This window comes from Myxine glutinosa, chromosome 2 (genome assembly GCF_964187855.1).
Source record: "Myxine glutinosa chromosome 2, kmMyxGlut1.1, whole genome shotgun sequence".
In the NCBI taxonomy this organism is placed as follows: Eukaryota; Metazoa; Chordata; class Myxini; order Myxiniformes; family Myxinidae; genus Myxine; species Myxine glutinosa.
In genome coordinates, this window is record NC_136262.1 from 17,719,682 (window position 1) to 17,732,705 (window position 13,024).

A 13,024-nucleotide genomic window follows, 5' to 3' on the forward strand; every position below is an offset into this window, starting at 1 on the left:
GTTTTTTCAACACTAACACAAGTGCGAAAAGTGGTTTCCTTCACCAACACCAGTGCGAAAAGTGGTTTTCCAACACTAACACAAGTGCGAAAAGTGGTTTTTCAACACTAACACAAGTGCGAAAAGTGGTTTTTCCACACTAATACAAGTGCAAAAGTGGTTTCCTGCACCAACACAAGTGCGAAAAGTGGTTTTTCAACACCAACACAAGTGCGAAAAGTGGTTTTTCAACAATAACACAAGTGCGAAAAGTGTTTTTTCCACACTAATACAAGTGCAAAAGTGGTTTCCTGCACCAACACAAGTGCGAAAAGTGGTTTTTCAACACTAACACAAGTGCGAAAAGTGGTTTTTCAACACTAACACAAGTGCGAAAAGTGGTTTTTCCACACTAATACAAGTGCAAAAGTGGTTTCCTGCACCAACACAAGTGCGAAAAGTGGTTTTTCAACACTAACACAAGTGCGAAAAGTGGTTTTTCAACACTAACACAAGTGCGAAAAGTGGTTTTTCAACACTATCACAAGTGCAAAAAGTGTTTTTTTCCACACTAATTACAAGTGCAAAAGTGGTTTCCTGCACCAACACAAGTGCGAAAAGTGGATTTTCAACACTAACACAAGTGCGAAAAGTGGTTTTTCAACACTATCACAAGTGCAAAAAGTGTTTTTTCAACACTAACACAAGTGTGAAAAGTGGCTTTTCAAAACTAACACAAGTGCGAAAAGTGGTTTTTCAACACTATCGCAAGTGCAAAAAGTGTTTTTTCCACACTAATACAAGTGCAAAAGTGGTTTCCTGCACCAACACAAGTGCGAAAAGTGGTTTTTCAACATTAACACAAGTGCGTAAAGTGGATTTTCAACACTAACACAAGTGCGAAAAGTGGGTTTTCAACACTAACACAAGTGCGAAAAGTGGTTTTTCAACACTAACACAAGTGCGAAAAGTGGTTTTTCAACACTAACACAAGTGCGAAAAGTGGTTTTTCCACACTAATACAAGTGCAAAAGTGGTTTCCTGCACCAACACAAGTGCGAAAAGTGGTTTTCAACACTAACACAAGTGCGAAAAGTAGTTTTTCAACAATATCACAAGTGCAAAAAGTGTTTTTTCCACACTAATACAAGTGCAAAAGTGGTTTCCTGCACCAAAACAAGTGCGAAAAGTGGTTTTTCAACAGTAACACAAGTGCGAAAAGTGGTTTTTCAACACTATCAGAAGTGCAAAAAGTGTTTTTTCCACACTAATACAAGTGCAAAAGTGGTTTCCTGCACCAACACAAGTGCGAAAAGTGGTTTTTCAACACTATCACAAGTGCAAAAAGTGTTTTTTCAACACTAACACAAGTGCGAAAAGTGGTTTCCTTCACCAACACCAGTGCAAAAAGTGGTTTTTCAACACTAACACAAGTGCGAAAAGTGGTTTTTCAACACTAACACAAGTGCGAAAAGTGGATTTTCAAAACTAACACAAGTGCGAAAAGTGGTTTTTCAACACTATCACAAGTGCAAAAAGTGTTTTTTCCACACTAATACAAGTGCAAAAGTGGTTTCCTGCACCAACACAAGTGCGAAAAGTGGTTTCCTGCACCAACACAAGTGCGAAAAGTGGTTTTTCAACACTAACACAAGTGTGAAAAGTGGTTTTTCAACACTAACACAAGTGCGAAAAGTGGTTTTTCAACACTAACACAAGTGCGAAAAGTGGTTTTTCAACACTATCACAAGTGCAAAAAGTGGTTTTTCCACACTAATACAAGTGCAAAAGTGGTTTCCTGCACCAACACAAGTGCGAAAAGTGGTTTTTCAACAATATCACAAGTGCAGAAAGTGTTTTTTCCACACTAATACAAGTGCAAAAGTGGTTTCCTGCACCAACACAAGTGCGAAAAGTGGTTTTTCAACACTAACACAACTGCGAAAAGTGGTTTTTCAACACTAACACAAGTGCGAAAAGTGGTTTTTCAACACTAACACAAGTGCCCAAAGTGGTTTTCCACACTAATACAAGTGCAAAAGTGGTTTCCTGCACCAACACAAGTGCGTAAAGTGGATTTTCAACACTAACACAAGTGCGAAAAGTGGGTTTTCAACACTAACACAAGTGCGAAAAGTGGTTTTTCAACACTAACACAAGTGCGAAAAGTGGTTTTTCAACACTAACACAAGTGCGAAAAGTGGTTTTTCCACACTAATACAAGTGCAAAAGTGGTTTCCTGCACCAACACAAGTGCGAAAAGTGGTTTTTCAACACTAACACAAGTGCGAAAAGTGGTTTTTCAACAATATCACAAGTGCAAAAAGTGTTTTTTCCACACTAATACAAGTGCAAAAGTGGTTTCCTGCACCAACACAACTGCGAAAAGTGGTTTTTCAACACTAACACAAGTGCGAAAAGTGGTTTTTCAACACTATCACAAGTGCAAAAAGTGTTTTTTCCACACTAATACAAGTGCAAAAGTGGTTTCCTGCACCAACACAAGTGCGAAAAGTGGGTTTTCAACACTAACACAAGTGCGAAAAGTGGTTTTTCAACACTATCACAAGTGCAAAAAGTGTTTTTTCCACACTAATACAAGTGCAAAATTGGTTTCCTGCACCAACACAAGTGGGAAAATTGGATTTTCAACACTAACACAAGTGCAAAAAGTGTTTTTTCAACACTAACACAAGTGCGAAAAGTGGTTTCCTTCACCAACACCAGTGCGAAAAGTGGTTTTTCAACACCAACACAAGTGCGAAAAGTGGTTTTTCAACACTAACACAAGTGCGAAAAGTGGTTTTTCCACACTAATACAAGTGCAAAAGTGGTTTCCTGCACCAACACAAGTGCGAAAAGTGGTTTTTCAACACTAACACAAGTGCGAAAAGTGGTTTTTCAACACTAACACAAGTGCGAAAAGTGGTTTTTCCACACTAATACAAGTGCAAAAGTGGTTTCCTGCACCAACACAAGTGCGAAAAGTGGTTTTTCAACACTAACACAAGTGCGAAAAGTGGTTTTTCAACACTAACACAAGTGCGAAAAGTGGTTTTTCAACACTATCACAAGTGCAAAAAGTGTTTTTTTCCACACTAATTACAAGTGCAAAAGTGGTTTCCTGCACCAACACAAGTGCGAAAAGTGGATTTTCAACACTAACACAAGTGCGAAAAGTGGGTTTTCAACACTAACACAAGTGCGAAAAGTGGTTTTTCAACACTATCACAAGTGCAAAAAGTGTTTTTTCAACACTAACACAAGTGTGAAAAGTGGCTTTTCAAAACTAACACAAGTGCGAAAAGTGGTTTTTCAACACTATCGCAAGTGCAAAAAGTGTTTTTTCCACACTAATACAAGTGCAAAAGTGGTTTCCTGCACCAACACAAGTGCGAAAAGTGGTTTTTCAACATTAACACAAGTGCGTAAAGTGGATTTTCAACAAGTGCGAAAACAAGTGCGAAAAGTGGGTTTTCAACACTAACACAAGTGCGAAAAGTGGTTTTTCAACACTAACACAAGTGCGAAAAGTGGTTTTTCAACACTAACACAAGTGCGAAAAGTGGTTTTTCCACACTAATACAAGTGCAAAAGTGGTTTCCTGCACCAACACAAGTGCGAAAAGTGGTTTTTCAACACTAACACAAGTGCGAAAAGTAGTTTTTCAACAATATCACAAGTGCAAAAAGTGTTTTTTCCACACTAATACAAGTGCAAAAGTGGTTTCCTGCACCAAAACAAGTGCGAAAAGTGGTTTTTCAACACTAACACAAGTGCGAAAAGTGGTTTTTCAACACTATCAGAAGTGCAAAAAGTGTTTTTTTCCACACTAATACAAGTGCAAAAGTGGTTTCCTGCACCAACACAAGTGCGAAAAGTGGTTTTTCAACACTATCACAAGTGCAAAAAGTGTTTTTTCAACACTAACACAAGTGCGAAAAGTGGTTTCCTTCACCAACACCAGTGCAAAAAGTGGTTTTTCAACACTAACACAAGTGCGAAAAGTGGTTTTTCAACACTAACACAAGTGCGAAAAGTGGATTTTCAAAACTAACACAAGTGCGAAAAGTGGTTTTTCAACACTATCACAAGTGCAAAAAGTGTTTTTTCCACACTAATACAAGTGCAAAAGTGGTTTCCTGCACCAACACAAGTGCGAAAAGTGGTTTCCTGCACCAACACAAGTGCGAAAAGTGGTTTTTCAACACTAACACAAGTGTGAAAAGTGGTTTTTCAACACTAACACAAGTGCGAAAAGTGGTTTTTCAACACTAACACAAGTGCGAAAAGTGGTTTTTCAACACTATCACAAGTGCAAAAAGTGTTTTTTCCACACTAATACAAGTGCAAAAGTGGTTTCCAGCACCAACACAAGTGCGTTTTCAAACACTATCACAAGTGCAAAAAGTGTTTTTTCCACACTAATACAAGTGCAAAAGTGCTTTCCTGCACAACACAAGTGCGAAAAGTGGTTTCCTGCACCAACACAAGTGCGAAAAGTGGTTTTTCCACACTAATACAAGTGCAAAAGTGGTTTCCTGCACCAACACAAGTGCGAAAAGTGGTTTTTCAACACTAACACAAGTGCGAAAAGTAGTTTTTCAACAATATCACAAGTGCAAAAAGTGTTTTTTCCACACTAATACAAGTGCAAAAGTGGTTTCCTGCACCAAAACAAGTGCGAAAAGTGGTTTTTCAACACTAACACAAGTACGAAAAGTGGTTTTTCAACACTATCAGAAGTGCAAAAAGTGTTTTTTCCACACTAATACAAGTGCAAAAGTGGTTTCCTGCACCAACACAAGTGCGAAAAGTGGTTTTTCAACACTATCACAAGTGCAAAAAGTGTTTTTTCAACACTAACACAAGTGCAAAAGTGGTTTCCTGCACCAACACAAGTGCGAAAAGTGGTTTTCAACACTATCACAAGTGCAAAAAGTGTTTTTTCAACACTAACACAAGTGCGAAAAGTGGATTTTCAAAACTAACACAAGTGCGAAAAGTGGTTTTTCAACACTATCACAAGTGCAAAAAGTGTTTTTTCCACACTAATACAAGTGCAAAAGTGGTTTCCTGCACCAACACAAGTGCGAAAAGTGGTTTCCTGCACCAACACAATTGCGAAAAGTGGTTTTTCAACACTAACACAAGTGTGAAAAGTGGTTTTTCAACACTAACACAAGTGCGAAAAGTGGTTTTTCAACACTAACACAAGTGCGAAAAGTGGTTTCCTTCACCAACACCAGTGCAAAAAGTGGTTTTTCAACACTAACACAAGTGCGAAAAGTGGTTTTTCAACACTAACACAAGTGCGAAAAGTGGATTTTCAAAACTAACACAAGTGCGAAAAGTGGTTTTTTCAACACTATCACAAGTGCAAAAAGTGTTTTTTCCACACTAATACAAGTGCAAAAGTGGTTTCCTGCACCAACACAAGTGCGAAAAGTGGTTTCCTGCACCAACACAAGTGCGAAAAGTGGTTTTTCAACACTAACACAAGTGTGAAAAGTGGTTTTTCAACACTAACACAAGTGCGAAAAGTGGTTTTTCAACACTAACACAAGTGCGAAAAGTGGTTTTTCAACACTATCACAAGTGCAAAAAGTGGTTTTTCCACACTAATACAAGTGCAAAAGTGGTTTCCTGCACCAACACAAGTGCGAAAAGTGGTTTTTCAACAATATCACAAGTGCAGAAAGTGTTTTTTCCACACTAATACAAGTGCAAAAGTGGTTTCCTGCACCAACACAAGTGCGAAAAGTGGTTTTTCAACACTAACACAACTGCGAAAAGTGGTTTTTCAACACTAACACAAGTGCGAAAAGTGGTTTTTCAACACTAACACAAGTGCCCAAAGTGGTTTTCCCACACTAATACAAGTGCAAAAGTGGTTTCCTGCACCAACACAAGTGCGTAAAGTGGATTTTCAACACTAACACAAGTGCGAAAAGTGGGTTTTCAACACTAACACAAGTGCGAAAAGTGGTTTTTCAACACTAACACAAGTGCGAAAAGTGGTTTTTCAACACTAACACAAGTGCGAAAAGTGGTTTTTTCCACACTAATACAAGTGCAAAAGTGGTTTCCTGCACCAACACAAGTGCGAAAAGTGGTTTTTCAACACTAACACAAGTGCGAAAAGTGGTTTTTCAACAATATCACAAGTGCAAAAAGTGTTTTTTCCACACTAATACAAGTGCAAAAGTGGTTTCCTGCACCAACACAACTGCGAAAAGTGGTTTTTCAACACTAACACAAGTGCGAAAAGTGGTTTTTCAACACTATCACAAGTGCAAAAAGTGTTTTTTCCACACTAATACAAGTGCAAAAGTGGTTTCCTGCACCAACACAAGTGCGAAAAGTGGGTTTTCAACACTAACACAAGTGCGAAAAGTGTTTTTCAACACTATCACAAGTGCAAAAAGTGTTTTTTCCACACTAATACAAGTGCAAAATTGGTTTCCTGCACCAACACAAGTGGGAAAATTGGATTTTCAACACTAACACAAGTGCAAAAAGTGTTTTTTCAACACTAACACAAGTGCGAAAAGTGGTTTCCTTCACCAACACCAGTGCGAAAAGTGGTTTTTCAACACCAACACAAGTGCGAAAAGTGGTTTTTCAACACTAACACAAGTGCGAAAAGTGGTTTTTCCACACTAATACAAGTGCAAAAGTGGTTTCCTGCACCAACACAAGTGCGAAAAGTGGTTTTTCAACACTAACACAAGTGCGAAAAGTGGTTTTTCAACACTAACACAAGTGCGAAAAGTGGTTTTTCCACACTAATACAAGTGCAAAAGTGGTTTCCTGCACCAACACAAGTGCGAAAAGTGGTTTTTCAACACTAACACAAGTGCGAAAAGTGGTTTTTCAACACTAACACAAGTGCGAAAAGTGGTTTTTCAACACTATCACAAGTGCAAAAAGTGTTTTTTTCCACACTAATTACAAGTGCAAAAGTGGTTTCCTGCACCAACACAAGTGCGAAAAGTGGATTTTCAACACTAACACAAGTGCGAAAAGTGGGTTTTCAACACTAACACAAGTGCGAAAAGTGGTTTTTCAACACTATCACAAGTGCAAAAAGTGTTTTTTCAACACTAACACAAGTGTGAAAAGTGGCTTTTCAAAACTAACACAAGTGCGAAAAGTGGTTTTTCAACACTATCGCAAGTGCAAAAAGTGTTTTTTCCACACTAATACAAGTGCAAAAGTGGTTTCCTGCACCAACACAAGTGCGAAAAGTGGTTTTTTCAACATTAACACAAGTGCGTAAAGTGGATTTTCAACACTAACACAAGTGCGAAAAGTGGGTTTTCAACACTAACACAAGTGCGAAAAGTGGTTTTTCAACACTAACACAAGTGCGAAAAGTGGTTTTTCAACACTAACACAAGTGCGAAAAGTGGTTTTTCCACACTAATACAAGTGCAAAAGTGGTTTCCTGCACCAACACAAGTGCGAAAAGTGGTTTTTCAACACTAACACAAGTGCGAAAAGTGGTTTTTCAACACTATCAGAAGTGCAAAAAGTGTTTTTTCCACACTAATACAAGTGCAAAAGTGGTTTCCTGCACCAACACAAGTGCGAAAAGTGGTTTTTCAACACTATCACAAGTGCAAAAAGTGTTTTTTCAACACTAACACAAGTGCGAAAAGTGGTTTCCTTCACCAACACCAGTGCAAAAAGTGGTTTTTCAACACTAACACAAGTGCGAAAAGTGGTTTTTCAACACTAACACAAGTGCGAAAAGTGGATTTTCAAAACTAACACAAGTGCGAAAAGTGGTTTTTCAACACTATCACAAGTGCAAAAAGTGTTTTTTCCACACTAATACAAGTGCAAAAGTGGTTTCCTGCACCAACACAAGTGCGAAAAGTGGTTTCCTGCACCAACACAAGTGCGAAAAGTGGTTTTTCAACACTAACACAAGTGTGAAAAGTGGTTTTTCAACACTAACACAAGTGCGAAAAGTGGGTTTTCAACACTAACACAAGTGCGAAAAGTGGTTTTTCAACACTAACACAAGTGCGAAAAGTGGTTTTTCAACACTAACACAAGTGCGAAAAGTGGTTTTTCCACACTAATACAAGTGCAAAAGTGGTTTCCTGCACCAAAACAAGTGCGAAAAGTGGTTTTTCAACACTAACACAAGTGCGAAAAGTGGTTTTTCAACACTATCAGAAGTGCAAAAAGTGTTTTTTCCACACTAATACAAGTGCAAAAGTGGTTTCCTGCACCAACACAAGTGCGAAAAGTGGTTTTTCAACACTATCACAAGTGCAAAAAGTGTTTTTTCAACACTAACACAAGTGCGAAAAGTGGTTTCCTTCACCAACACCAGTGCAAAAAGTGGTTTTTCAACACTAACACAAGTGCGAAAAGTGGTTTTTCAACACTAACACAAGTGCGAAAAGTGGATTTTCAAAACTAACACAAGTGCGAAAAGTGGTTTTTCAACACTATCACAAGTGCAAAAAGTGTTTTTTCCACACTAATACAAGTGCAAAAGTGGTTTCCTGCACCAACACAAGTGCGAAAGTGGTTTCCTGCACCAACACAAGTGCGAAAAGTGGTTTTTCAACACTAACACAAGTGTGAAAAGTGGTTTTTTCAACACTAACACAAGTGCGAAAAGTGGTTTTTTCAACACTAACACAAGTGCGAAAAGTGGTTTTTCAACACTATCACAAGTGCAAAAAGTGTTTTTTCCACACTAATACAAGTGCAAAAGTGGTTTCCAGCACCAACACAAGTGCGTTTTCAACACTATCACAAGTGCAAAAAGTGTTTTTTCCACACTAATACAAGTGCAAAAGTGGTTTCCTGCACCAACACAAGTGCGAAAAGTGGTTTCCTGCACCAACACAAGTGCGAAAAGTGGTTTTTCCACACTAATACAAGTGCAAAAGTGGTTTCCTGCACCAACACAAGTGCGAAAAGTGGTTTTTCAACACTAACACAAGTGCGAAAAGTAGTTTTTCAACAATATCACAAGTGCAAAAAGTGTTTTTTCCACACTAATACAAGTGCAAAAGTGGTTTCCTGCACCAAAACAAGTGCGAAAAGTGGTTTTTCAACACTAACACAAGTACGAAAAGTGGTTTTTCAACACTATCAGAAGTGCAAAAAGTGTTTTTTTCCACACTAATACAAGTGCAAAAGTGGTTTCCTGCACCAACACAAGTGCGAAAAGTGGTTTTTCAACACTATCACAAGTGCAAAAAGTGTTTTTTCAACACTAACACAAGTGCAAAAGTGGTTTCCTGCACCAACACAAGTGCGAAAAGTGGTTTTCAACACTATCACAAGTGCAAAAAGTGTTTTTTCAACACTAACACAAGTGCGAAAAGTGGATTTTCAAAACTAACACAAGTGCGAAAAGTGGTTTTTCAACACTATCACAAGTGCAAAAAGTGTTTTTTCCACACTAATACAAGTGCAAAAGTGGTTTCCTGCACCAACACAAGTGCGAAAAGTGGTTTCCTGCACCAACACAATTGCGAAAAGTGGTTTTTCAACACTAACACAAGTGTGAAAAGTGGTTTTTCAACACTAACACAAGTGCGAAAAGTGGTTTTTCAACACTAACACAAGTGCGAAAACTGGTTTTTCAACACTATCACAAGTGCAAAACGTGTTTTTTTCCACACTAATACAAGTGCAAAAGTGGTTTCCTGCACCAACACAAGTGCGAAAAGTGGTTTTTCAACACTAACACAACTGCGAAAATTGGTTTTTCAACACTAACACAAGTGCGAAAAGTGGTTTTTCAACACTAACACAAGTGCCCAAAGTGGTTTTCCACACTAATACAAGTGCAAAAGTGGTTTCCTGCACCAACACAAGTGCGTAAAGTGGATTTTCAACACTAACACAAGTGCGAAAAGTGGGTTTTCAACACTAACACAAGTGCGAAAAGTGGTTTTTCAACACTATCACAAGTGCAAAAAGTGTTTTTTCAACACTAACACAAGTGTGAAAAGTGGCTTTTCAAAACTAACACAAGTGCGAAAAGTGGTTTTTCAACACTATCGCAAGTGCAAAAAGTGTTTTTTCCACACTAATACAAGTGCAAAAGTGGTTTCCTGCACCAACACAAGTGCGAAAAGTGGTTTTTCAACATTAACACAAGTGCGTAAAGTGGATTTTCAACACTAACACAAGTGCGAAAAGTGGGTTTTCAACACTAACACAAGTGCGAAAAGTGGTTTTTCAACACTAACACAAGTGCGAAAAGTGGTTTTTCAACACTAACACAAGTGCGAAAAGTGGTTTTTTCCACACTAATACAAGTGCAAAAGTGGTTTCCTGCACCAACACAAGTGCGAAAAGTGGTTTTTCAACACTAACACAAGTGCGAAAAGTGGTTTTTCAACACTATCAGAAGTGCAAAAAGTGTTTTTTCCACACTAATACAAGTGCAAAAGTGGTTTCCTGCACCAACACAAGTGCGAAAAGTGGTTTTTCAACACTATCACAAGTGCAAAAAGTGTTTTTTCAACACTAACACAAGTGCGAAAAGTGGTTTCCTTCACCAACACCAGTGCAAAAAGTGGTTTTTCAACACTAACACAAGTGCGAAAAGTGGTTTTTCAACACTAACACAAGTGCGAAAAGTGGATTTTCAAAACTAACACAAGTGCGAAAAGTGGTTTTTCAACACTATCACAAGTGCAAAAAGTGTTTTTTCCACACTAATACAAGTGCAAAAGTGGTTTCCTGCACCAACACAAGTGCGAAAAGTGGTTTCCTGCACAACACAAGTGCGAAAAGTGGTTTTTCAACACTAACACAAGTGTGAAAAGTGGTTTTTCAACACTAACACAAGTGCGAAAAGTGGGTTTTCAACACTAACACAAGTGCGAAAAGTGGTTTTTCAACACTAACACAAGTGCGAAAAGTGGTTTTTCAACACTAACACAAGTGCGAAAAGTGGTTTTTTCCACACTAATACAAGTGCAAAAGTGGTTTCCTGCACCAAAACAAGTGCGAAAAGTGGTTTTTCAACACTAACACAAGTGCGAAAAGTGGTTTTTCAACACTATCAGAAGTGCAAAAAGTGTTTTTTCCACACTAATACAAGTGCAAAAGTGGTTTCCTGCACCAACACAAGTGCGAAAAGTGGTTTTTCAACACTATCACAAGTGCAAAAAGTGTTTTTTCAACACTAACACAAGTGCGAAAAGTGGTTTCCTTCACCAACACCAGTGCAAAAAGTGGTTTTTCAACACTAACACAAGTGCGAAAAGTGGTTTTTCAACACTAACACAAGTGCGAAAAGTGGATTTTCAAAACTAACACAAGTGCGAAAAGTGGTTTTTCAACACTATCACAAGTGCAAAAAGTGTTTTTTCCACACTAATACAAGTGCAAAAGTGGTTTCCTGCACCAACACAAGTGCGAAAAGTGGTTTCCTGCACCAACACAAGTGCGAAAAGTGGTTTTTCAACACTAACACAAGTGTGAAAAAGTGGTTTTTCAACACTAACACAAGTGCGAAAAGTGGTTTTTCAACACTAACACAAGTGCGAAAAGTGGTTTTTCAACACTATCACAAGTGCAAAAAGTGTTTTTTTCCACACTAATACAAGTGCAAAAGTGGTTTCCAGCACCAACACAAGTGCGTTTTCAACACTATCACAAGTGCAAAAAGTGTTTTTTCCACACTAATACAAGTGCAAAAGTGGTTTCCTGCACCAACACAAGTGCGAAAAGTGGTTTCCTGCACCAACACAAGTGCGAAAAGTGGTTTTTCCACACTAATACAAGTGCAAAAGTGGTTTCCTGCACCAACACAAGTGCGAAAAGTGGTTTTTCAACACTAACACAAGTGCGAAAAGTAGTTTTTCAACAATATCACAAGTGCAAAAAGTGTTTTTTCCACACTAATACAAGTGCAAAAGTGGTTTCCTGCACCAAAACAAGTGCGAAAAGTGGTTTTTCAACACTAACACAAGTACGAAAAGTGGTTTTTCAACACTATCAGAAGTGCAAAAAGTGTTTTTTCCACACTAATACAAGTGCAAAAGTGGTTTCCTGCACCAACACAAGTGCGAAAAGTGGTTTTTCAACACTATCACAAGTGCAAAAAGTGTTTTTTCAACACTAACACAAGTGCAAAAGTGGTTTCCTGCACCAACACAAGTGCGAAAAGTGGTTTTCAACACTATCACAAGTGCAAAAAGTGTTTTTTCAACACTAACACAAGTGCGAAAAGTGGATTTTCAAAACTAACACAAGTGCGAAAAGTGGTTTTTCAACACTATCACAAGTGCAAAAAGTGTTTTTTTCCACACTAATACAAGTGCAAAAGTGGTTTCCTGCACCAACACAAGTGCGAAAAGTGGTTTCCTGCACCAACACAATTGCGAAAAGTGGTTTTTCAACACTAACACAAGTGTGAAAAGTGGTTTTTCAACACTAACACAAGTGCGAAAAGTGGTTTTTCAACACTAACACAAGTGCGAAAACTGGTTTTTCAACACTATCACAAGTGCAAAACGTGTTTTTTCCACACTAATACAAGTGCAAAAGTGGTTTCCTGCACCAACACAAGTGCGAAAAGTGGTTTTTCAACACTAACACAACTGCGAAAATTGGTTTTTCAACACTAACACAAGTGCGAAAAGTGGTTTTTCAACACTAACACAAGTGCCCAAAGTGGTTTTCCACACTAATACAAGTGCAAAAGTGGTTTCCTGCACCAACACAAGTGCGTAAAGTGGATTTTCAACACTAACACAAGTGCGAAAAGTGGGTTTTCAACACTAACACAAGTGCGAAAAGTGGTTTTTCAACACAAACACAAGTGCGAAAAGTGGTTTTTCAACACTAACACAAGTGCGAAAAGTGGTTTTTCCACACTAATACAAGTGCAAAAGTGGTTTCCTGCACCAACACAAGTGCGAAAAGTGGTTTTTCAACACTAACACAAGTGCGAAAAGTGGTTTTTCAACAATATCACAAGTGCAAAAAGTGTTTTTTCCACACTAATACAAGTGCAAAAGTGGTTTCCTGCACCAACACAACTGCGAAA